The 24,916-nt window shown below is 40.7% G+C and overlaps 1 long non-coding RNA gene across 1 annotated transcript in view; it reads left to right on the top strand.

The window, feature by feature from the left end:
- The first annotated feature begins 21,826 nt into the window (after positions 1-21,826).
- Positions 21,827-24,916, top strand: part of LOC129399983 (uncharacterized) — a 29,550-nt gene continuing 26,460 nt past the window's right edge. The window contains exon 1 of the long non-coding RNA XR_008627327.1: positions 21,827-21,860. This is a non-coding gene — a long non-coding RNA (uncharacterized LOC129399983). The remainder of the gene's footprint in view (positions 21,861-24,916) is intronic.

Below are 24,916 nucleotides of genomic sequence, written 5' to 3'. Positions count from 1 at the left end.
CTAAAGATAGAGCCTTCAGGCTGAACGAGATGTGGCCTCAGGCCTCTCGCCCTCCATAGCAGTGTCCGGCAGTCAGGAGTCTATCCCATACACTAAGTGTGGGGCTCAGGCTGAGTCAGTCATTGCAGATTTCCAGCTTCATCATTTTCCATGGCACAGACGATGTCCAGTCCTTCCTTGAGCCGGTCTGCCTTTAGCGCCTCCCTGAGGTTAGTAGAGTACTTGGAACAATAACTGTTAAATACCTGCTCCTGTCATTTAGACCAATCTCCTGATTCTTTCCCTGGAAGAGGGTTTTTAGGGTCCCATAGCTGCTTTTCCTATCTGCACCAGGGCTAGACCCAATTGCAGAGAGGAAAAAATTCTTGTCTGGGTTTATGCAAACATAATACCTTAATGTTTCATGGCACTGAGGAGAGAAAAGCAAACATCTCCCTTACTCACAATGAGATCTACCCATTTACTATGGGTCCTAGTCAAATGAAGCATTATGTTCTGTAGAGATAGAATATATAGTTTAACAACATCAGATCTAACTTATTTAGTCCCAAATTGAAAGCCTTGATTTTCAATTATCTAAGAGCACTGTAACAGGAGTCTGTATACTAGAACAATTCTGCCGATAATTTAAGGAGTTTCTTATAACAATATAGTTTGATTACAGTTTTCTTTCTTAAAACAAAACCCCAAACCTACACACACATTTCTTCACATACCCAACAGGGGTTACTCCTGGCTCTACACTCAGGAATTACTCCTGGCGGTGCTCAGGGGACCATATGGGATGCTGGGATTCGAACCCGGCTTGACCACGTGCAAGGTGAACGTCCTACCCACTGTGCTTTAGCTCCAGCTCCTTTATTTATTTTTTAATTAAAAAAAATTTAATGAATCATCATGAGGTGGGCTTTTTTCCCCTTCCCTACAGCTTCAATGGCTCTTCACTTGTACCACAGGCTCAGGAGAGTGTGATGACCTGCCTGGTGTCTTTTTTATATGTAAGTATTTTCCTTTTTGTTAATAATTGAGATACTCAAGTAAAGTTCCCTTAAGACTTTAGTTTGTTGGGGCTGGAGTGATAGCACAGCGGGTAGGGCGTTTGCCTTGCACGCGGCCGACCCGGGTTCGAATCCCAGCATCCCATATGGTCCCCTGAGCACCACCAGGAGTAATTCCTGAGTGCATGAGCCAGGAATGACCCCTGTGCATTGCGGGGTGTGACCCAAAAAGCAAAAAAAAAAAAAGACTTTAATTTGTTGAAACATCAATATGCACTGTGTTAGACTAAAAATATGCTCTCCTGCCCCATGACCCATGCACCCCCATCTGATTAGTAAAAATGAGAATACAAAGAAGTTTAAAAGGGGGCCAAAGCATTATCACAGCAAGTAGGACATTTGCCTTGCATGCGGTGGAGTTGGGTTTGAGCCCTGGCATCCTATATGGCCTCCTGAGCCCGCCAGGAGTCATTCCTGAGTACAGAGCAAGGAGTAGAGCAAGGAGTAACCTGCATCACAGGGTGTGACTCAAAAAGTAAAAAAAAAAGTTAAAAAAGATAAGCATAGGGCTGGAGTGATAGCACAGTGGGTAGGGCATTTGCCTTGCACGTGGCTGACCCGGGTTCGATTCCCAGCATCCCATATGGTCCCCTGAGCACTGCCAGGAGTAATTCCTGAGTGCAGAGCCAGGAGTAAGCCCTGCACATTTCCAGGTGTGACCCAAAAAGGAAAAAAAAAAGATAAGCATTAGAAATCTTGGATTTTGAGAGCTAGAAAGGTGTAGAGCTGGAATAGAATAGATAGTGATAAATAGATATAGATAGATATAGATAGTGTCTTGAGGCATTTTTCCTTCTAGGAAAAGGTTTTGGGCAGGATTTCATTTCTTTCTCATAAAGATCTCTCTCTGCTACTTTCCTTCAAGTCTTTGCTCCTGAAAGTGATTATTTCCAATATTTTTTCCTTTTCCCAATTCTTCTCTCAAGCTTTCAACAAAGAGCTTAAGAATGTGAATTACACCTTTCCTTACGGTTTCCAGGGCTTCTTTTGTTTGTTCTTAGGCACACTTGGCTGTGCTTAGGGATTACTCCTGACTCTGTGCACAGGATCTCTTCTGACAGGACTTGGGTTGAAGGAGACTGCACATGCATGGGGTGCCATGGATGGAACTTGCAAGGCAAACACCCTACCTGCTCTACTATGGCTCCTGCTCTTTCCAGGGCTTCTATGCTCTTTGCTAGCTCACACATGACTTTCCAGTATTTGTTGAAGCTTTTAGTAAAGTTCTTACTATTTTTGTATATGGAAGTTCCATCTTTCCATCACCACATGTCATCCAGTGTTCATGGTCTAGTTTTTCTGGGAAACAAACATCTTTCACCAGAATTGACACTTACTGCATTTTCCCTGGTGCTCAGATCTGTAATGGACTCGAATGATTTTCTACTTTACCTAGTTTTCCCTACTGCCTTTTCTAACTTTCTATCTGTTATATGGAATACATAAATTATGGAGATGAATCTGCATTCTCTGTTTAGATTGTTTCTCATTGTTATAGTGGCAATTGAAGTGATCGAGCATTAGCTCCATGAGGAGTTGCCTAAATCAATTCCCATATCTAAAATATCTAATACACTGAAACAGTCCCTACTAACATAATCAGCTGTGTCCAGAACACTCTATGTACATCACTGTCACTTAAATCTGGGGCCCAATTCCTAGAACTATAGAACTGGTCCAACCACTCTTCGTGGGAATGGCTTAAAATATTTCATTTTACTTTAGTATTGGCTTAAAATATTTTATTTTAGTACATCTTTCTCTGTCTCATAATTGGCTTAGAACATTTTATATACTCTCTTCCCGGAACTGGCTGTGTGTCACCTGATGACTCACTTCTCAGAATTAACTAATTTATAGAAAGCTGCCAGAGACACAGAAAGACATCCCAAATCTGTGCTATGAAGGTCTCTCTCTTTCCCTCTCCCTCTTTCTTTCTCTTTCCCTCTCCCCGAACCCCTCTCAGCCTCCATCATGTCAGTCTGATCAGTATATTCTTTTTAATAAACTTACTTTGCTCTTGTCTAAACTGTCTCTCTGTCTTCCTCGTAAATTCTTTTACCATCTCACCAAGTGAACCCACAGGGCTCAGGTTTGAACACCTGCACCTTCAGAAACGTTCTTTTGCATTGAGATTCTACATTGCGATTAAAAACCTCTGGGGCTGGAGTGATAGTACAGCAGGAAAGGCATTTGCCTTGCACACCCTTCAATTCCCAGCATCCATATGGTCCCCTGAGCACTGCCAGGAGCAATTCCTGAGTGCAAAGCCAGGAGTAACTTCCTGTGCATCACCGTGTGTGTGACCAAAAAGGAAAAAAACAAAAACAAAAACTCTTTTACATTGAGATTAAAAATCAAATATCAGAATAATCTTCCTAGTACATAAATTAGATCACGATACTCCTCTGCTTTGCGTATTTCTGGTTCCCATTGTATACTGATGCACTCAAAAATTTTAAAGATTAAAATAATAAAATTCAAGCCAATTTTCTCTCTTTTGCCTTTTCATCATCATCATCATCATCATCATCATCATCATCGTCATCATCATCATCATCATCATCATCCCATTGATCGTTGAATTTCTCGAGCGGTTTCAGTAACGTCTCCATTCATCCTAGCCCTGAGATTTTAGAAGCTTCTTTTTTACTCTTCCTTTCCAATGGTGCTGCATTGGAGTCTCTTTCAGGGTCAGGGGAATGAGATCCATCATTGTTACTGGTTTTGGCATATGAATACGCCATGGGGAGTTTGCGAGGCTCTTCCATGTGGGCAGGAAACTCTCAGTGGATTGCCAGCTTCTCCCAGAGGCAGAACTAGGCTAAAAGATGTCGCTTGGCCGCTTTGCAGCCACGTGCTTCCTGGAGCTTGGTATTATAGTCTCTGGACGTTGGCCATTGGTGGGATTACACGGTGCTGGGGGCAGTCCCTGGGTGTGATCGCCTAGATACTGGAAAATGGGGAATCTGGTCGGAAGAGGCCCAATTCCGATCCGAGCAGGGTTGGAGGTCTTGGCCCTGGGTCCCACACACCTGGGTTGTGTTCCTTCATGCGTGAGGCTTGTCCAAACGTGTGGAGAGGGGCCTTGGGCATGGCTGTGGCTAGGCTCCAGAGGTTTTTGGCTGTGGGAGCTCTGCTTGGGGCTGGGAGGGAAACTGAGGCCCACCCCCCCTCCGAGGGGCCCCGGGGAAGACAGCCAGGGGCAGGGGCAAGAGACTCCCTGCTTCACTCTCTTCCGGGAGCTTGGTGTTATAGTCATTCTTGCCTTTTAAGGTCCTGAATCATTTTGCTTTGTTCCATATTTTCCATCTAATCTTAGGCAAATCCTAAGAAGATTTAAAAAGAATGACCAGAGTTTAAAGGTTAAGGAGATGTTACAGAAAGCAAAGAGATTTTCAATAAGGAAGAGGTGAGTATGGTAATACAAAGTAAGCCAACTCAAATGAGCAAAAAAATCCATCAGACAAGCAGTCACTGGTGATCTTTATCAAAACACTTATAGGGGAGCATTGGGGAGTTGTAAATTAGTTACAGTGGATTGAGAGATGAAATAACAAAGAATTAAATACAAGAAGTTTCTGATGAACTTCTTGTCTCCTATAAAGATGAAGGAAGAGAAACAGAAAATGAATTTTCAGACTGGGATATGTCAACAAGTAATTTGGGCACTTTGGATAAAGAACTTTATTTCAGAAGTCAGACAGGAGTGTATATAGTTTTATTACTTTAAAACATAGACCTTTGGGTTTACATATTTTTGATTAGCAGTCTATTTTGTTTTTACTTTTGGGGTCATACCTGGCGATGCACAGGGGTTACTCCTGGCTTTGCACTCAGAAATTACTCTTGGCGGTGCTAGGGGAAACCATATTGGATGCTGGGAATCAAACTCGGGTTGGCCGCGTGCAAGGCAAACGCCCTACCTGCTGTGCTATCGCTCCAGCCCCAGCCATCTATTTTCAATACAGGAAAAATTACATTTAATCTAAGTTAAAAAAAAATAAAGTGTTTATCTTTGGGCAGTTTCTTTGTAATTCTAACATCTGAGATGATCAAAGACAGTATTTTATTTATAAGAGTGGTGGTGGGGGTGAGGGTCATGGTCTGATGTAGAAAGTATGCTAAGAGGAAAGGAAATGCAATGGGGGAGGGGCGTGTTGGGCCACACTCAGCAGTGCTCAGAATTTTTTTTTTTTTTGCTTTTTGGGTCACACCTGGCGATGCACAGGGGTTACTCCTGGCTCTTCACTCAGGAATTACCCCTGGCCGTGCTCAGGGGACCATATGGGATGCTGGGATTTGAACCGGGTCGGCCAAGTGCAAGGCAAATGCCCTACCCGCTGTGCTATCTCTCCAGCACAGTGCTCAGAATTTTCATCTCACTCTACACTCAGGGATCACCTCTGCCAGGCTCAGGGTGTGGTGCCAGGGATTGAACCAGATCTGCTACGTGCAAGGCAAGCAGTTTACCCCCTGGACTAGAGTTCCTACACCAAAAATATATGTATTTTAATGAAACTATTACTATGAATAATGGAGAAAGCAGACCTTATTGGAAGACTCGAAAGACAATACTTGGAACGTGGTGTGGAATAACCCAGCCAAGTAATGATCTAAAGCCTCTCTGCATATGCTTGATTTCACTTTTGTTCCTCTCTACTTCATTTCACTTTCCTTACTCTGCCCTGAAGCAATATTCATATTCATTTTTTTTTCTGTTTGGGTCACACCTGGCGATGCACAGGGGTTACTCCTGGCTCTGCACTCAGGAGTTACTCCTGGTGGTGCTCAGGGGACCATATGGGATGCTGGGGATTGAACCCGGGTCGGCCGCCTGCAAGGCAAACGCCCTACCCGCTGTGCTATCGCTCCAGCCCCAATATTCATATTCTTTTAATGTCTTTGTTTTCAAGTAGTAATACTTTAAGATTTCTATCTGTATATAGACAGATAGGTAGATTTTTTTTTCAGTTATAAACTGGTGGGTTCCAGGTATGGAACTCCCAAATATCAATACAGATAGATGCCAACAATTTATCATCCCATTTCCCTTGAAGCCCCACCCCCGCCCCCAAGCGGAACCTTTAAGTTTGTTGGCAAAAGGGAAAGTGCCTCAGGGAACTAGCCCACTAGGCGATTTTATTGTTCCGACTGGGGGCCCATTAAGTCTGCAACTCACCTTTTCTTCTCAGTTCCTTCTTTCTAAAACGCCCCCTAGGAGGCAGCACTGAGGAGAAAACCGCGAAAACCTCAGGCTGCTAACACCCGAAAATGTGTTTTTCGCCCCCTCTAACTAAAGTTGTAGTCGAGCCTTTGGACTATGAGTAGCTAAACTTGAATTCAGTAACAGAATTCGGCTGAGCCTACTAGGAGCCAGTCACGGAACGTAAAGTGGCCTGGCCGCCTCTTTGATTCCCAAATTTCCTAGGAGCTGGGATGAACTGTGTGCGCTCCAGCGGCTCCTGGTGAGCTGTTTCCACGGAGAGATTTCAGCTCCCGATCTGCCGCTGAAATCCATATTTTTTCCCCTCAGAGACCCTCCCGACTCTTCCCTCTGAGCATCTAGCTACAGTAAGTACTTTGTTTATGGAGGAGGGAGAAAAAAGTTGAATTTGTGCCGTTTATGGAGGAGGGAGAAAAAAGTTGAATTTGTGCCAAGTCAACGAACCTTAAATGTAGGTAAGTCAGTTGTGCGCGGCTGAAATTCTTTTATCGTTTATCTTTTTATCTTTTTTATCTTTTTATCTTTTTTATCTTTTATGTTTTATTTTTTATCTTTTTATCTTTTTTATATTTTATCTTTTATTTTTTATCTTTTTATCTTTTTTATCTTTTATCTCTCTCTCCGGGTTTTTTGCGATTTGGGACCCACTCACAATTATTTGTTTTGTGCTACCGGTGCCGCTTGGGCAATTGAACAAGACGTCTGGACTTTTACTCTCTCTTGGGAGGATTTACATTTAGCGGAGCTCCATCTGGTTTTGTTGTGTTTGGAGTTTGGTTTGTGAGTTTATATTTGGCGTTTGGTTTGTGAGTTTGTATTTGGAGTTCGGTTCTGTTCTTTGTTCTGTTTCGCGGTTCTACTTCGGTATTTTCTAAGAGCCCTCTGGAGCGCGTGGTTGGCTCTCTGGGATGAATTTTAGCGGGATGCACTACTTTTAATTGTAGGTTCCCTACGTATGTGCTAGAATTTGAGGAGAGGGGGCTGCAGCAATGGTACAGCGGGGAGGGTGTTTGCCTTTCACGTGGCGTACACAGGTTGGGTCGTCAGCATTCCATGTGGTCCCCGAGCCCGCCAGAGCGCGAAACAAGGAGGAGTAAATCATGAGCACAGCCGAGTGTGCTCCCCTCCCCCGCCAAACAAAAAAAGGAATAAAGGATGGAGAGGTGGAGAATTAAAGGCGCGATAGCCCCTAAACAGATTTCTATGTTATTATGCTGCCCGAAAAATTAAAATTGTTTGTCGGGCTGGCGAGATACTACAGCAGGTTTGGGCGTTTGCCTTGCACGAGGCCGGCTCGGGTTCAAGGGTTCCATGATGGTCTCTCTCTCCAGCACCACCAGGAGTGCAGAGCCAGGAGGAACCCCTTGAGCATCGCGAGTCCTAGTTAACGGTCAAGAGGGGAGAAAAGGGTTCTGCCGCTCTCCACAAGAGCAAAACCTGGGAAGAAAAAATGCAGACAAACGTAATGGAGAGTGTGGTGGGTTGGAGAAATAGTACAGCTTGCTTTGCTTTGAACGCGACCCGCCTTGTTCTATACCCAGGACTCCATATTGTTCCCTGAGCCCTATCCTTGCGCAGAGCCGAGAGGAGTCCTGAGCACAGCCGAGTGTGGTCTAAATACCGAATAGTTATTATAAATAAATATAGTTATTATAAATTATTATATTTATAAATTATTGTAGTTATTATAAATTATTATAGTTATTATAAATAAGTAAATCCATAAATACTAAAAAGAGATTTAATCTTTTCCTCTTTATTGCATCTACCTCCAACCATGGCCAGCCTGGCCGACATCTCCAGTAAGGCCTTCTAACTGAAGGCAACAGTCACCCTCCTTCGGCTGTGTTGGGGAGAGGTTGGTAGGGCCAATAACCCTTTTCACCTTAATGCAGTTGGCCCCCACTAAACTTGTGAGAGGTTCAGGGCTGGGTGTAGCCATCTTGCAGCCTTGGATAATGGAGCTTTCCTGCAAGCTGTGATTTAGCTTCCTGCTAGCTATAGAAATGTGGAGGAGCTCCTTCCCGCCAAATGCTGATTTGAATGACCTCCATCTTGGACCCTACAGGACACTCATAATTAGGGGCAGGAAAATCCTCACTGAGACCTTAGGACTCCCCCAATTGAAAGAATTTCCCCCACCTCGTCAGAAAATGGAGACCTAGAAACCCTAACTCCAGAAAATTGCCATCATTTGTAAATGTGGGATAATGGAAGGAAATGAATTAAATGATTGTAAAGGGAAATGAGTGGGGCCACAGATAGCACTGCGGGTGGTAGGGTGGTTGCTTGATTTGCATGGAAGCACAGAGGGTTGATCCCTGACGCCACGTTTGGTCATCCCCCCCACCCTCCCCGCCTCCCAGCCCCTCTCCCGCCCCCCACACACTCCGGGTAAAACTGGTCTGGAGTGATCCTTGAACTCAAAGCCTGAGTAAGCCTGATGCAAGGCTGGGTATGGCCCAACAGCGGAACAAAGAAAAAGAAAAATGAGATGAGCTCTCCCATTTTCTTTCAAAGCCAACTCTTTTGGAAGAGGTCAGATGGCTAATTTATTAGATCATGTTTTACATTCAGTATTTTTTCAACTTTTATTTTTCATATCTTCTCATGTACTATGTTTCATCACTCATGTTAATTGCTACTTGCTGTGATTTGCTGTGAGTTTTCAGGTTTGTATATGAATTCAAGGGTTTGAAAAGGCTATCGTGGTTGCTTTAATGTAGTGTGTGCCATGCATTGTGCTTCCAGGCTCTGATGCCCTGCACCCCATATGGTTCCCCGAGTCTGCCAGGAGTCATCTTCCAGCACAGAGCAAGGAGTAAGCCTGGCCATCAACAGTGATTAATGGTGTTTTACCAGCCCCTCTCCTGCCCCAGCCTTAAGAGAGAAAATTTGAAAACCGAAAGCTGTAGATTTTGGTGAGTATGATTAAATTTTTTATTTTATGGACGACACCCAGTGATGTCCAGGGGTTACTCCTGGTTGGGCTTAGGGGAACATGTGGGGTGCTAGGGACTGGGTGCAGGTTTGCACATGGAAAGAAAAAGCTCTACCTGCTGTACTATCTTTCCAGGCCCTAATTTTAGTTTTTAACCAAAAAATTTAAGATGTAGCTAAAATCTGTTTTTCCTTTGTTCTGTTTCACATTAGGAGTGAACACAAATGTGAAATTTTAATAAACTGAGAGATCACTGTGGTTGTGTATATGTTTGTATTTTCCTCTTTATGGTTTCCTTGGCCTCTGAATGGCATAATAGCAATTAATATAATTTACGACATCTTAACAAATATAAATATTTGTAACACAACCTGCTATGATTCAGGTAAAGAGATGGTTTAAAATGTAGTGATTTAGGGGCTGAAGAGATAGCACAGCAGGTAAAGCGCTTGGCTTGCTGGTGGCCATTTTTGGTTTGATCTCCAACACCCTGAGCCAGCCAAGAGTGATCCCTGAGCAGAGTCTGGTGTGATCCTGAAACAAACAAGCAAAAAAAGGAGTGGTTGAATTTGAACCATGCATGTCTCTAAAATCATAAAATTAAATACGATTTTTTCTATCTAACCTGTTTTTATTAATAATAACTCATTGTCTACTTTAGGAAAATAACTGTCTTGATCTCACAAATTTTGAAACATATAAAAAACCAAAAATATATAAAAACAAAATGTAATAAGTTGTACTAGCACCAGACTATCTCATAAGTGTTAATAAGTAAGTTAAACTTGCTGAAAGGGAAAACAACAAAAATTAAACAATATTGAGTCTTAAATTTTATCTTAGAGAATTACTGTTTTGAATGATTTCTTAAGTGATTTCCCAAAATCTCTTAGAATAATAAGTTTACTAAGTTTAATACTGGGAATTCAGTGAGTATCAACATCAATTTACCAAAATAAGAATTAGTAGATTTAAGTTTACTTTTGAAAGTAGGGATTTTGACAAAATGTTTGCTGCTTTGAAAACTGTGCTATAAGGAAAGCACATTTTTGAGAAATTGTGGCAATTTATTGCAAGTCTTTAAAAAAGATGCTGCTATAACAGTTTTTTTAATCAGAATTTTAAAGCTAAAAGTAGAGTTTTGAGATCGATGCACTCTAAGATTCCTATGAAATTGTATCTAATGAAGGGAAAAGAATTATAAACATTAAAAGGGCAAGCTTACATCTTCAGCAAAATAGATGTTTAAAAGAAAACTCTATAAACTGGTTGTTTGAAAAATAAAAGAAGGTTATAGGACAAAAGGTGAGGATAAAGGACTGTATGAAAGTTTTCAGTAATTCATTTTAGAAAGAGAAGCTGTCTACTCAACTTAATTTCTAATATTAAGTTTTTATACCTGTAGTACATGTGAGCAAAATAAAATTTTAGTTCAACAAAGATCATTCTATTATGCCTGATTTTAAAATGTGCCCCTAGAGGATCCAAATTAAATAGGGTTTAGTGAGGTAGCAATCTTGTTTAAGTGACTTGAAAAGCTGCATATACTATTATTAGTCTGACCAGGGCTGTGCAAGCTTGCTGTGTAAGCTTTACTCAAAAAATAAAATAACTGCTCTTATTGGAGCCTGCCAACTGGCTGAAAGACATAAGCTTCTATTCTGGTATTATGATACCATTTTGCAGTTAGAAAGACCTTTACTGGGAGACAAAATGGCGTAAAATTTCCTATGTCCTTGTATTAAGGCATTATACTAACTAGGAAAAAGAAAGGGCTGTTGAATAAGTTAGGCAGACATTTCAAAATCAAAAGGATCAGATCCAGGTCTTTTGGGTGACATTCTGTTGTTAGAAAGCACTGTAAGCAATGATGACCCCACCTCTGAGGCTCCAGCTAAACCCTCCTTTGCAGGAACTAAACTTGAACTGAGCACTCACTCCTCCCTCCAGGTGAAAGGCAGATTTCCTTCAAGCTAGACTTATTGTGTAGTTGATAATGAATGTGTCCAGATGCTGAAAGAAGGAATAAAAAGGGTCTGGGGGTGGAAGAGAGGAGGGAAGGGAGAGGCACTTTGAAAATTACTTGGGGTCCACCAGGATTCTAGACTCCTGAGCACTTTCTTTGGGTGGGAGGGCACACTCGAGAGTGCTCAGGACATACTCCTGGTTCTGTTCGGGAATCACACCTGGCAGGGCTTGGGGGACTCTGACGTGCTGGGGATTGAGCCTAGGACGGCCGCATGCAAGGTAAGTACTTTGCTCAGGGTCCTCCTTCTGAGCACTTCTGGGTGTGAAGCCCCCAGAGTTACTTGGGGTGACAGGGTGGATGGGATGGATCCTTGGGACATTGGTGAAAGAAAGCATGCACCCTGGTGTGAATGTCTGGTTGGAACAATGTTTTCATGAAAGTATTACTAACAGTATTGTAAGTCACCGCATATCAGTAAAAATGGGGAAAATTTAAAGTACAAATCGCCATTTTTAGTTTGCACAATAAATGGAGAATTGAATGAAAAATGTTGAAAATGGCTAAAGTTTCTTCAGACCAAATTGTTACTCTGTCTAGTACATAGAAATACGTTATTATTTGTTTTTGTTAAAATAGTTTTATTTCATGTCTTTTGGGCACGAGGTTTCTAAAGTAATGATGTCATAGTTTTAGGAAAACCAAATTTCATTTGCAATCTTGAAGTCATTTTTAGTTTGTTTAAATGGGTGATTGAGTATTGTTTTGTGGTTATTTGTGAGTTTTAATCCTTTTTTTTTTTTTGGTTTTTTTGGGTCACACCCGGCGATGCACAGGGGTTACTCCTGGCTCTTTCACTCAGGAATTACCCCTGGCGGTGCTCAGGGGACCATATGGGATGCTGGGATTAGAACCTGTGTCGGCCGCGTGCAAGGCAAACGCCCTACCCGCTGTGCTATCGCTCCAGCCCCAGTTTTAATCCTTTTAATATAAATGAACAAAACTTTCCAGAAATCAAAATCTCATGAGAAAGGAAAATATTTCTTAGATGGCTAAAGGAAGATAAATATGAGAAGTCTTAGACAAGTTCCTAAGCATCCATAATTTTCTCTTCTTTTTTTTTTTTTTTTTTTTTGGTTTTTGGGTCACACCCGGCAATGCACAGGGGTTACTCCTGGCTGGCTCTTCACTCAGGAATTACCCCTGGTGGAGCTCAGGGGACCATATGGGATGCTGGGATTAGAACCCGGGTCGGCCGCGTGCAAGGCAAACGCCCTACCCGCTGTGCTATCACTCCAGCCCCCATAATTTTCTCTTCTTATGGAAAGAGAAAAAATATGTATGTATGTATGTATGTGTGTGTGTGAGTCTGTGTGTCTGTATGTGTGTGAATCAGGAAATTTTGATATGCGGAATCTTCATGGAAAGTATTTGTCAGATAAGAAAATGTTTACATTTCTTAAAATACATATGAATAGTTATTCAGGGTACATAGTAATGTGGGTATTTTAACATTATTCTGAAATCTTGAAACACTCTGATAGTCCTTGTTAATTCTCAATATTTTAGGAAATTGTATGTTCCTAGTTTGTCTCCATCCACCCCCACCCCTATTGTGAACATTTTTTTTTTTTTTGCTTTTTGGGTCACACCTGGCGATGCACAGGGGTTACTCCTGGCTCTGCACTCAGGAATTACCCCTGGCCCTGCTCAGGGGACCATATGGGATGCTGGGATTAGAACCCGGGTCGGCCGTGTGCAAGGCAAACGCCCTAACCGCTGTGCTATCTCTCCAGCCCCATATTGTGAACATTTTAAAGCTTTTTGTGACTTGTAAAATTGCTCTAATGCCTTGTTCAGAAGAATTTTCTGGGAAATGTGCCGTTTACAGATGCTTCTCAATAGGGATTTGTCATAGAACTGAACACAAAATTGCAGATCTTATAGAAAAACTAGACATAAAATTTTCAGGTGACAGATTTTCCATATGGAAATAAGTGGACTATTGAATGATTTGTGATTTACAGAAGTCTGGCAAATCATAAGGAAACTGAAGCATTCACTTTTCAGTTTTTTTTATATCATTTTTTTGATACCTTGAGTATGTTTTTAATATTTCATGGCAATATCTGTCTGCATAAGCACAGGAACACAGGCAACTCTTGTTCTTTCTTGTTTGTGTGCTTTTGGACACAACTGGTGGGGTTGGGGAGTATATGGGGTACTGGGGTTCGAACCCTGGTCAGCTGCGTGCAAGGCTAAGCACTCTATCTGCTGAACTGTTGCCCTGGCCCTGCTTTGCCTATTTAATACATTATTTGGGAACTGATTAATTCTGATTTTTGTTTGGACTATCAAAGGCAATACTACTAAAGTAGTAGTACTTTAGGCAATACTTTAGTAATTTAGTAGTAGTAGGCAATACTTCTAAAGAATTCAAGATTAGAATTGGAGCCATAGTATAGCATGTAAGGTACTTGCTTTGAATGTGGTTCATTCAACTTTGATTCCTGGCACCACATAATGGTCACCTCGCCAGAGTGATCGTGAGCACAGAGCCAGGAGTAAACCCTGAGCACTCCCAGGTGTGGCCCCCAAACTGAAACAAAGGTATTTAAGGCAGGGCTGGAGCAATAGTTTGCCTTGAAAGCAGATGATCCCGGTTCGATTCCTGTCTCCCCTCATGGTTCTTTGAGCACTGTTAGAAGTGATCGTGAATGCAGAGAAGAATACCATCAGGAGGCCCCAAGCACACCTACAAATATTTAAGATTAACCTCAACAAAGATGAATATTTTAATATCTTGCTTCATGGATTCCAGTCTTAGACAGGGCATAGCTGCATGCGGGTGGGGTCGTCTTGGGCACATTGGTGAGGTGAAGTGAGGTAACACTTACCATGGCACTGACATTTACCAAAGGGAAATGAATTACCTAAAATGCAATAATTTTTTTAAAAAGCCAGCAGCCATGATTTTTTCTATTTGTTCCGGACATATACATTATTTTATTTATTTATGCTAATTAAATAAAGGATTCTTGTCTGCTAGTAGGGTGGCAAAGTAGCACCTTCGATCTATGCACCTCAGGGATTAAATAAATAATTTACCCCTTGGGGCTGGAGTGATAGCACAGCGGGTAGGGCGTTTGCCTTGCACGCGGCCGACCCGGGTTCGAATCCCAGCATCTCATATGGTCCTCTGAGCACCAACAGGGATAATTCCTCAGTGCAGAGCCAGGAGTAACCCCTGTGCAGAGCCAGGCGTGACCCAAAAAGCAATAAATAAATAAATAAATAAATAAATAAATAAACAATTTACCCCTAAATGCAAATGTTGCAGTTGGAACCTGATTGTAAAAAAACATTTTCTTCTAAACCTTGGGCATTTGTCATATTAGCTTTAGTTTCCTCTAAAATTGGCTTTAATTTTTTTTGGGGGCCTTAATTCTTAACACCCCCAAGTATGAGTGATGCTGAGGGCCTGAGATAGACCCAGAACAAGTGCAATGTCATTCTACATTGACATGGGAGAGTCTAGAGGCTTAAAATTTATGCTCGTATAAGGGCAATGTCTTAAAGAATCAGCCACTAACCAGACAGAACTGACATTTTTCTCTACTAAATGGACTCTTCAGTGTTAAGCAAACCAAAAATGGACTAGCATATGAAGCCTGTAGTTTGGGGAATATGGCAAGATGTTCCTTAGGTAACGTCACATCCATTTAATTTATTTTCTCCTATGCCCAGAAAGACTATATTATCTTAATCTAAATTTACAGGTTAAAGGAACCTATATTTTACTGTACTTTCACAAAGCGACTTTTTTTTGGGGTCAATACTCGGCGTTGCACAGGGGTTACTCCTGGCTTATGCACGCAGGAATTACTCTTGATGGTTGCAGCAGTGTTCAGGGGACCTTATGGGATGCTGAGAAACCCGAGTCACCCGAGGGCAAGGCAAACACCCTACCCACTGTGCAATTGTTTCAGACCCCAAAGCCACAACTTTTTGAAAGAAGCTTTTTAGAACTCTAATGTTACTGTAATTATTTGATGGATCAGCAATGAAGGTAGAGATAATTTTTTTCAGGGGCTGGAATGATAGCACAGCGGATAGACTGTTTGCCTTCCACACGCCTGACCCAGGTTCAATTCCCAGCATCCCATATGGTCCCTTGAGCACCGCCAGGAGTAATTCCTGCGTGCAAAGCCAGGAGTAACCTCTACAACGCTGGATGTGACCCAAACAGCAAAAACAAAACAAAACAAAACAAAAAACAAAAAAACCCCATAGATTCAGTAACAACGTCTTTCTGTGAAAATCACATTCTGCTCTTAATTTTCTTTCAAGATTTTGCTTTGTGAATTGGATTGAATCTGAAATTTTTTGTGACTTTCTGAGCTCTTGTTCCCAGTTTATTTTTTCTAGTTAAAATGTACTTCCTAATATACCAGACTTTTTAATGCATGCTATGTAGAAGTGGAGAACTTAATACAGACTGCAGAAATAAGTGATTGGGGGAAGGGTGATAGTGCAGCTGGTAGGGTGGAGTGCAGCTGGTAGGGTGGCTGCCTTGCATGCAGACGACCTGATTCGATATGTGGCACCCCATATCATCTCTACAGCCTCACCAAAAGTGATCCCTGAGCAGAGAGCCAAGAGTAAGCCCTGAGCACCACCAGGTGTAACCCCAAAAACCAAACCAAAACAAAAAATGACAAGTCAGTACGCTCCTTTTCTGAATGCATAAGGACTTCAGACATTGTAAAACCAGGAAAGATCTGTCATCTGAAGATTTTAATTGTGAATAAAATATTTACTTGCCTAACAATTAAAAATAGAATTTGATGTTTCCAAAAGGAAAACAAAGCACTTGCCTAAAGTAATTCGTGTGGGGATCAGAAAGATAGTACCATGGGTTGGGCATTTGCCTTTCAGGTGGTTGACCTGGGTTTGATATCCAGCATTGGTCCCTGGGGAATTGCCAGGAGTAATTCCATTGTGCAGAGCCAGGAGTAACCCTTGAGCAGTGCTGGGTGTGGCAAAAAGTAAACAGACAAAAAAAAATAACAGCACAAAACCCATTCTATGTGTGTGCAGATAAGAAAACTGTACAAATCTTGCCCCTTGTTTGATGTGTGATGAACTCTGTCCAAGGACAGTTGCATAGGATTTATTCTCAACATAACCTAATCCGTGTGCAGTTCTTTTTTTTTTTCCTTTGCTTTTTAGGTCACACCCAGTGATGCTCAGGGGTTACTCCTGGCTCTGCACTCAGAAATTACTCCTGGCGGTGCTCTGAGGACCATACGGGATGCTGGGAATCAAACCCGGGTCAGCCACCTGCAAGGCAAATGCCCTACCCGCTGTGCTATATCTTCAACTCTCCATGTGCAGTTCTTGAGCTCCTATTGTGGAGGGGGTTCTCAGTTTATCAGCAGGACCAGTGGGGGCATCATGATCTTCACAGAATTTGAAGATGTTTTTTGTTTGTTTTTTAAAAACCTCCCAAAAATAGGGTTAGAAGGAAAACATTTCAAGTTTGCAATGGCCATTTACCACCAATCCCAAAGTTAAAATCATACGCAACAGAGAAAAACCAAAAGCCTTTCCTCTGACATCATACACAAGGCAAGTTGTATGCTTTCACCACTCTTTTTTTTGTTAAAAAAACAAAATGGAGCCACACCCAGTGGTAGTTAGGACTTACACTTGGCTCCCTGCTTAGGGATCACTTCTGGCAGGACTCAGGGAACCATACAGGGTGCGAGGTGCGAGGCCACTGTATGAGAAGTGATTTGGCACTAAGAAAGCATGTTCAACAAAGTTGTGAGTGTCATATGTGAGAAAATTAAATTGGAACTGTATCTCACATCGTTCACAAAACTAAATTCAGAGTAGGTTAAAGATCCCTTGATAATAAAACCAGAAATGCCTAACATTGATTAAAGAAAATATAGGTACATCTCTCCAGGAAATAAACCTCAGAGCTGTCCTTCAGGAGACCAAAGTTAATGACAACAAAAATGAAAATAAACATTTTAAAAAAAACTTTTGCGCTACAAAATAGAAAAGAAAGAAACTTCAATAATTGTTGTTGTGAAAATTGTTTAGTCACATACAACAGAAGGTAACTTATAAAACATACAGAAATTCTAAATGGATTAAAGATCTCGATGTTTGACCTGAATGCATAAAATACACTGAGGGAAACCAAATCATGCAATGATACTGAGTACAGAGGTTTTTTTTTTAAGATTTAATTCAATTTATTTTGTAAAAAGTAGTGAAAGCAAAATCAAATGGAACTATATTAAATCAAAAAAATCTTCAAAAGAGGGATACTGTCCCAAAAAAGGAAAATAGAAGTCCTGACTAGAGTAAGATTTCCAAACCATAAATGCGACAAAGGGCTAATAGTTAAGATATACAAAGCAGTAACAAAATTTAGCAACTGAAACAATGCCATAAAAAAATGGGGATAAGTGTAGAAGAGATACATTTCTAAAGAAGTATAAGGATGGCCAACAAGCACACAAAAATAAGTGTTCGTAATAGCTGGTTCACATGAAAATCAAATAAACAATAAAATATCACTACACAGCAGCAGTATAGAAGAAGGGGGAGTTTAGGAGAATGGAGCTAGGCATAATAGTGGAGGGATATTGGAATTTGGTGGTGACTGTGGTGCAGTGAAATTGTAAGCTTAGAGCATAAATATAGATAATTAGACCATGTTATCTCAATAAAACAAATGTGTAAAGAGATAGTACTGTGGTTAAGGCATTTACCTTGCATGCAGTTGATTCCTGAGACTATGGTCCTCCGAATCCATCAGGGTTATTCCTGTGCACAAAACCATGAATAGCCCATTGGTATTATCAGATATGGCCCAATCCCTACCCCTAAACCCCACAAATAAGTAAAATGGGCATAGAACTTGAATACATACTTTTCTCAAAAAGGTCTACAAAAGTCCAGGAGGAAAGGGTGATATATATTTAAAGTCACTAATTATCTAGAAAATGTGAACCAAAACCTTGAAATATTACCTTAGAATAACTTCTATTAGGGGGGAAATGATAAGTTTGTATAGAATGTGGCTAAAAGCAAATTTTTATGCACTGCTGAACGTAATATAAATTAGTGGAACATGTGTAGATATTCTTCAGAAACTTAAGAATATTACATTTTTTTGGCTTTTTTCCAGCAATTACATTTTTTTGGCTTTTTTCTGAGGGGGTCACACCCAAAGATGCACAGGGGTTACTCCTGGCTCATGCACTCAGGAACTACTCCTGGCTGTGCTTGGGGGACCATATGGGATGCTGGGAATCAAACCTGGGTCTGCTGCGTGCAAGGCAAATGCCCTACCCACTCTGCTATTTCTCCAGCCCCTCCATTTTATTTTTATCTGAAGAAAATAAAATTCAAGGAAACATGCACTCCCAAATTTATTGCAGAATTTATTTTACAATAGGAAGATGTGGGAATAAGCTAAGTTTTCATTAACAGATATACAGATGGGAATAATATGGCATGTTAATATACAGTGAAATTTATTTGGTTATTAAAGGAAAGAATGAAATCTTGCCCTTTGTGACATGGATAAAGTTTGAAGCAATTTGTGCCTGGCACCTCGGCTATTTGTGTCTGACAGCTCTGCTGAGATCCATTTTAGGCAAGCAATTTCCGGTCACATTATATTCAGGTGTGTGTAAACACTTAAACTAAATTCGAACAATCCCCAAAGAAGTTGAACAGAAGTTCAAAGAATTTCCCCATGGCCTTTCCCCATGCCATGCCTGGTGCAGTCTATTCCTGGATTATATCCTTCACAATAAATTGGTGATCTGAGTTCTGCAAGGCATTTGAGCAAATTAAACCTGAGGTTGCTATAGAAACCTATAGTCTATAACCAATCAGAAGAAGATGAAATGACTGCAGTTGTGACTGGTAGCTGAAGTGTAGGGTGTTTTTTTTTTCTTTTTAGTGTAGGGTGTTTTTAATCTGTTTGTAATTTTATGCTATATTTAGATATGGTCAGAATCAACCAGCAGGAAGGGGAGGGGACCTTGGCAAAAATAAAGACTGCCTTTGAAACCACATTTACAAGTAAATGTCTCTCCTAGAGCATTTACTCAAGTGTCCCAGGGAAATGCTAAACTCTCCTAAAGAGGCGGAACTGAAATCTACATACCTTTGTTTACTGTAGTAAATCCTAAACTCTTTGTCCTAAAGAAGCAGAACATAATCTACATACCTTTGTTTACTGTCAGTTTCCCTGATGACATCCTTAAATGCCCTTCCTTTTCCCAATGCCCAATGATTTTATACTTCTATGTAAAAATTAATAAATAAGATGAAACTGTACAGTGAATTACACAGCTCTGCTGGGTGTCTCCCTTGGTACTATGAGGTAAATATGTTAATAATAGACTTGCAATATTTTTTCTGTCATTCAGTCCACTATTTGTATATTTGTTCACCCATTAAAGAAAACAACAGTATAAAATGATGTTATTTGTGCCTGACAAACTAGCTACAAATCTATTCCGATACTGAAAATTTTTATTTCGCTTTCTTCTATTCAGGTAGCATGGATATAACAATGTTCATTTTTTTGAATTATTTTTTATTTTTGTTTTGTTTTGATTGGGGGGACATACACAGCAGTGCCCAGGGCTTACTCTTAGCTCTGAGCTAAGGGATCTTTCCTGTTGTGCTCGGGGGACCACATAGGGTACCAGGGATAAACTGAGTTTGATACTGTGTATTTCCTTGTTTTAACTTGTTATGTACTACTGAATGAGTAAGAACATCTGATATTTCTCCTTCACCATCTGACTTTCAGTTAACATAATATCCTCCAGTTTTATTACATTGCAACAAATTAGGATAATTTTTTTCTTACAGAAGTCATTGTCACTGGTCCCTTATCTACTTGCCGCCATCATAGATACAACTAGTAAAAACAAAGGGGGTGTAGGAACAGATTGTTAGCAGAGACGAAAAGTGCTTGCTGAGCACACAGTGGACCCAGTTCAATCCATGGAATGTCATATGGTCACCTGATAGAGAACTGGGAGTACTCCTGAGCACTGCCAGTGTGTTCCCAAAACTTTTTAAATAAAAGCAAATTTTCCTACAGGACCAAGGTTAATATGTGGGTTATAAAAATGGCCTTAATATTGTGGATAAACTGCTTTCTCCAAAGCTTTTCTTTCCCATTCTTTAGGAAAATGCTCAATACATATATGTCCCTGATACAATGAAAATTCACTTATTTTTTAATTTTTTTGAAGTAAATAGATTTTATTTAGAGGTTTCTGAGGGAAGGAGGAAGGGATAAGTGGGAGAGAGAATAGTGAAAATAACGCGCTCAAGAGAGAACGCGGGCTTCTCCAAGGGTGGAGGAAGCCCCTACACATAACCGAGCTTTAGACACAGAAGTATGAAAGCATCTCAAGAGGGTTGATGCGGGCAACAGCAACACATGTGCTCCGGGGACACATGTGCTTGGCCACATGGGCACAAGCAGCACATGGGCTCAGGCAACATATGCTCCAAAAATTCACTTATTTTTAAGGTTTTTATTTATTTTGGTTTTGGGGTCATGCCCAGCTGTATTCAGTGCTAGCTGCATTATCACTCTAGCCCTGATAAAAATTCATGTCACTCTAGAAGAGAATGGACTGCTGAAAGGAGATATGAAGTGCTTACCAGAGGCAGACCGGGTGACAGGAGGGTAGCTGGGATCAGTGGTGAAGAAAAGTTGACACTGGTAAAGGAACTAGTGTTAGAATATTGTATACCTGAAACTCAATCTCGAATAACTTGGTAACTTTGTGGTGACTCAATTAAAAAAAAATTACTTATAAAACCTGGTTTAACCAGAAATATGGTCACATCCGCATCAACCATATTGTTAAGTGAAATACCTAATACTTATTTGCTAACTAGGGCTGCAGTGATAGCTATAGTACAGCAGGTAGAGCATTTTACTTGAATGTGGGTGACCCGGGTTTGATCCCAGCATTCCGTATCGTATGTTCTTCTGAGCAGCTCCAGTAGTAATACCTGAGTGCAGAACCAGGAGTAAGCCCTGAGCATTGCTGGTTATAACCCAAAAAGCAAAATAAAATAAGTTAGTTTGGACTAATTTCTGATAACAATGTATTCCTCACTAAACACACAAAAAAAGCGGGGGCTGGAGTGATAGCACAGCAGGTAGAGCATTTGCCTTGCATACGGCCAACCTGGGTTTGATTCCCAGCATCCCATATGGTCCCCCGAGCACCACCAGGAGTAATTCCTGAGTGCATGAGCCAGAAGTAACCCCTGTGGATTGCTGGGTGTGACCCAAAAAGAAAAAAAATAATAAAACAACACGCTATTTAGAACTGTGATTGAAGAACTAATATAGAAATGGTGACCTCAGAACTCAGATTATAGTTTCACCTTAATTATGTGTTTATTGAGATTTCGAGCAATCATCTTCTCTGGATATTAGATACTACATTTGTGTGCAATTTATGTGAAATTCTAATTACTCTTTTTGTTTTGTTTTTTTGGACCATATCTGACCGTGCTCAGGGAGCACTCCCGAAAGGCTGTGGAGGAACATGTGGGGTGCCAAGGATAGAGCCTGGATTTGTCATGTGCAAGGTAAGTGCCCTATCCATTTTACTATTTCTTCAGCGTGTGAAATGTTATTATAATGAGAAATATATAGCTACCATCGCCATAACCAAGAAATGTTATTATAATGAGAAATATATAGCTACCATCACCATAACCAAGACACAATCCAAGGGAGTTTGACTGAAGGGAGCAAAACAATCACACTAAGCAGATGAGAATATCTGCATAATAAAAGAGGTTTCTGCATAATAAAAGAGTCCTGATGAATTTTATTTTCATCTTTTTAATCTCATGCATTTTGTTTTTAGCTGATTAAATCTTTTCTCCTTCCCCATCCTTACTTCTGTTCCACTTTTTCTCCCAGATAACCTTAATTCTATTATCAACATGACTGGTTTGCCTTTTAGCACACATTGAAATGATTCAAATCAGCTTTTCCCTTAGAGTTAGTATTTTATAATCATTATGAATTGGAGAGAGATTGTACTAAACCTAGGAACTATTGGAAGTACCATTTTAAATATTGCAATATACCTGAGAGGTTCAAGTTTTCAGACCTATTCATAGGATTTCTCAGTCTTCATTTAACTATCCTGATTCTCATTTTATATAACAATCCCTATGACCTACGTGTCTCAGGGTCCTTCATTTTTTTTTCTTGTCCCCTTTAGCAATTTTCCTCTCAGTATATTCAGAGTAAATGTAATGACAGGTTCAATTTTGAAATAACCAACTTATAAATTGAAATAGCTTATCTAAGTGTAAAACTCCCAGTAATGTAACCTTTTCATGGAAATAGGAGAAAAAATTCTCCAGATCAAGGGCAGAATCAATAACATGATAGGAAGTACAAGTCAATTTGTGTGTGTGTGTCTTGCCTCTGAACGAAAATATTAACTAGTAGCACACCATGATGATCTCAAGATTACAGAATCTACGAATTAGTACCAAACGTTTTGACATTTTCCAAATATTCTAGCTGCTTTTTAAAAATAGCAATATCTGATCTTTGCTCATTAACAAAGTCATGTCAGTGACGTGCCTTGACACACCAAGACTGGTAAAATCTTCATGTGTTCCTGCACAGCAGACACTAATATCCTGTAAACCTCACTAAGCAGCCACCAAGCTTCACAAGACCCCCATGTACACACATGGGAATTGATGTCTGCTATTGATTTATAAGAAACCACACTTTAGGGCTGGGGCAAGTTTATACCCTTGTAGGTAAAGGAGAAGTCACTCCAAACATTCATTTGTGGTTCAAGTTCTCTTGATTTTATTGCAGAAAATAATTCAGAAGATAAATAGTACAAAATATATTTAGATCAAATAAAACAAAATATTATAGGATATTAGTTTTAGGGAGAATTCAGGAATTTACAGTGCCCCTGAACTGTTATTGATCCGTAGAAAAGCCAGAAGCAACTCCAGAATGTAGTGACATAGGACTATATTATCAAAGTAGGGGTAAGCAGAACTCAAATGGGGTGCCCCAGCTGTTATGGGAAGCTGATTTTATAGGAGTCTTCCAAAGCTGCCTCAGTTGAGGCTAAAGGTCATGATTAGGAAGTTGTCAGGGAACTAATTCTTAGCCATGGGTCTCCTCATCTCATCAGGGAATCATTGCTGCTCCTGAATTGTCTCCAGATGGAGAAGCCCTGGTTGGCTGTATAATATATTCTCAGAATATATTATACCATCTCATAATGTCTTGGTATAGTGGTTAACTGATTTATTACCTCAGCCTTTTTATTTGTTAATTATGAGGTTTACAATAGAATGATGATTTTCTAAACTAGCCCTGAGTAACACAAAGTCCTGAGTAAACGCACAAATGAGATATTGTTTAAATCATTCCCTCAGGGTGTTGGGGACGGGCCTGGGCACCCCCTGCCTTAGTTCCTGTAAACGGGAATGAGAATGGAGAGGCGTGAGGGCGAGTCATCCCCTGACAGCCAACCTTGACAGGCGGCCAGCCTGGAAAGGAGGTTGAAGGGCCACCATGCTCTGGCGGCCAGCCTGGAAAGGGGGTCGAAGGGCCACCATGCTCTGGCAGCTGGACTCGAGAGGAGGCTGAAGGGAGGATTGGCTCGTGTCTGCCATGGCCATGCTCAAGGCCACATCTGCTTTCCCATGTTTCTCAAGGCTGAGAGAAGGAACTGAAAAACAAGTAAGATTGGCAAAAATAAAGATGCTCTCACCACTTAATAATGTTTATGCCACTTATGTAACCTGCTGATCATTGCTAAGCTAAGACTATATAAACCTGCTTGGATTTCAATAAACTTGCTGTATGCCGCATATTGCATGCAGTCCTCCCTAGCCCACTCAACTCTCATTTCCTCTCTCCGGCCGAGGTTCAAGTTGGCCTCGGAGGCCGCGGCATCAGGGGTTGGGGTTGGGGGGGTAATCAAGTCCCAAAGGAGTTATCCTGTGAGGTTATACAAGAATTCTAACTGCTCCATCCATATTCCCCACCAGCTTTCTCCTCCTAAGTAACACATCAACTAATGGGACTTACTTACTAATTACTTACTTACTAATTACTTACTAATCATAGTAAGATTTGACTGCAACATGAGACTATATTTCAAGTCTAAAAGCACATACAATAAAAGTAGTTAAAATGTATTAAATATTTGGCCCAGAACAATGTAAATATTTCTTGTAAAAAACAAGTTGCACAAGTAATTACAACAAAGCAGCATAAACTGTTGTCTATGAACACTGCAGTGGGCAATGTATTTATCAAGTTACCAGATTACATCAAAGACCCTCTTGGGGATTAGGTTTATTAACTTGAATTATAGTGATTATCCTTCTGAATGCTTCCTACCTCACCATAACCATAGAAAGTTATTATCCCACTCTTGTTCCTCAAAAGTGTTCCTCAGAAGTTCTCATACCTGAATAAAGCAGGTGAATATATAAGAAATTGGCATTATTTACCAACTGTGATTAAACTATTTTTTTCTTTTTAAAAAAGGTTACTTGGGGATCAGAGCAATACTACAGTGGGTATGGGTTCAATCCCCAGAGTCCCATATGGTTCCCCTAAGGCCCCCTACAGTCAGAGC

Source organism: Sorex araneus, chromosome X (genome assembly GCF_027595985.1).
Source record: "Sorex araneus isolate mSorAra2 chromosome X, mSorAra2.pri, whole genome shotgun sequence".
NCBI lineage: Eukaryota > Metazoa > Chordata > Mammalia > Eulipotyphla > Soricidae > Sorex > Sorex araneus.
The sequence above is the reverse complement of the archived record's forward strand: the minus strand, read 5'-3'. Positions and strand labels throughout refer to the sequence as shown.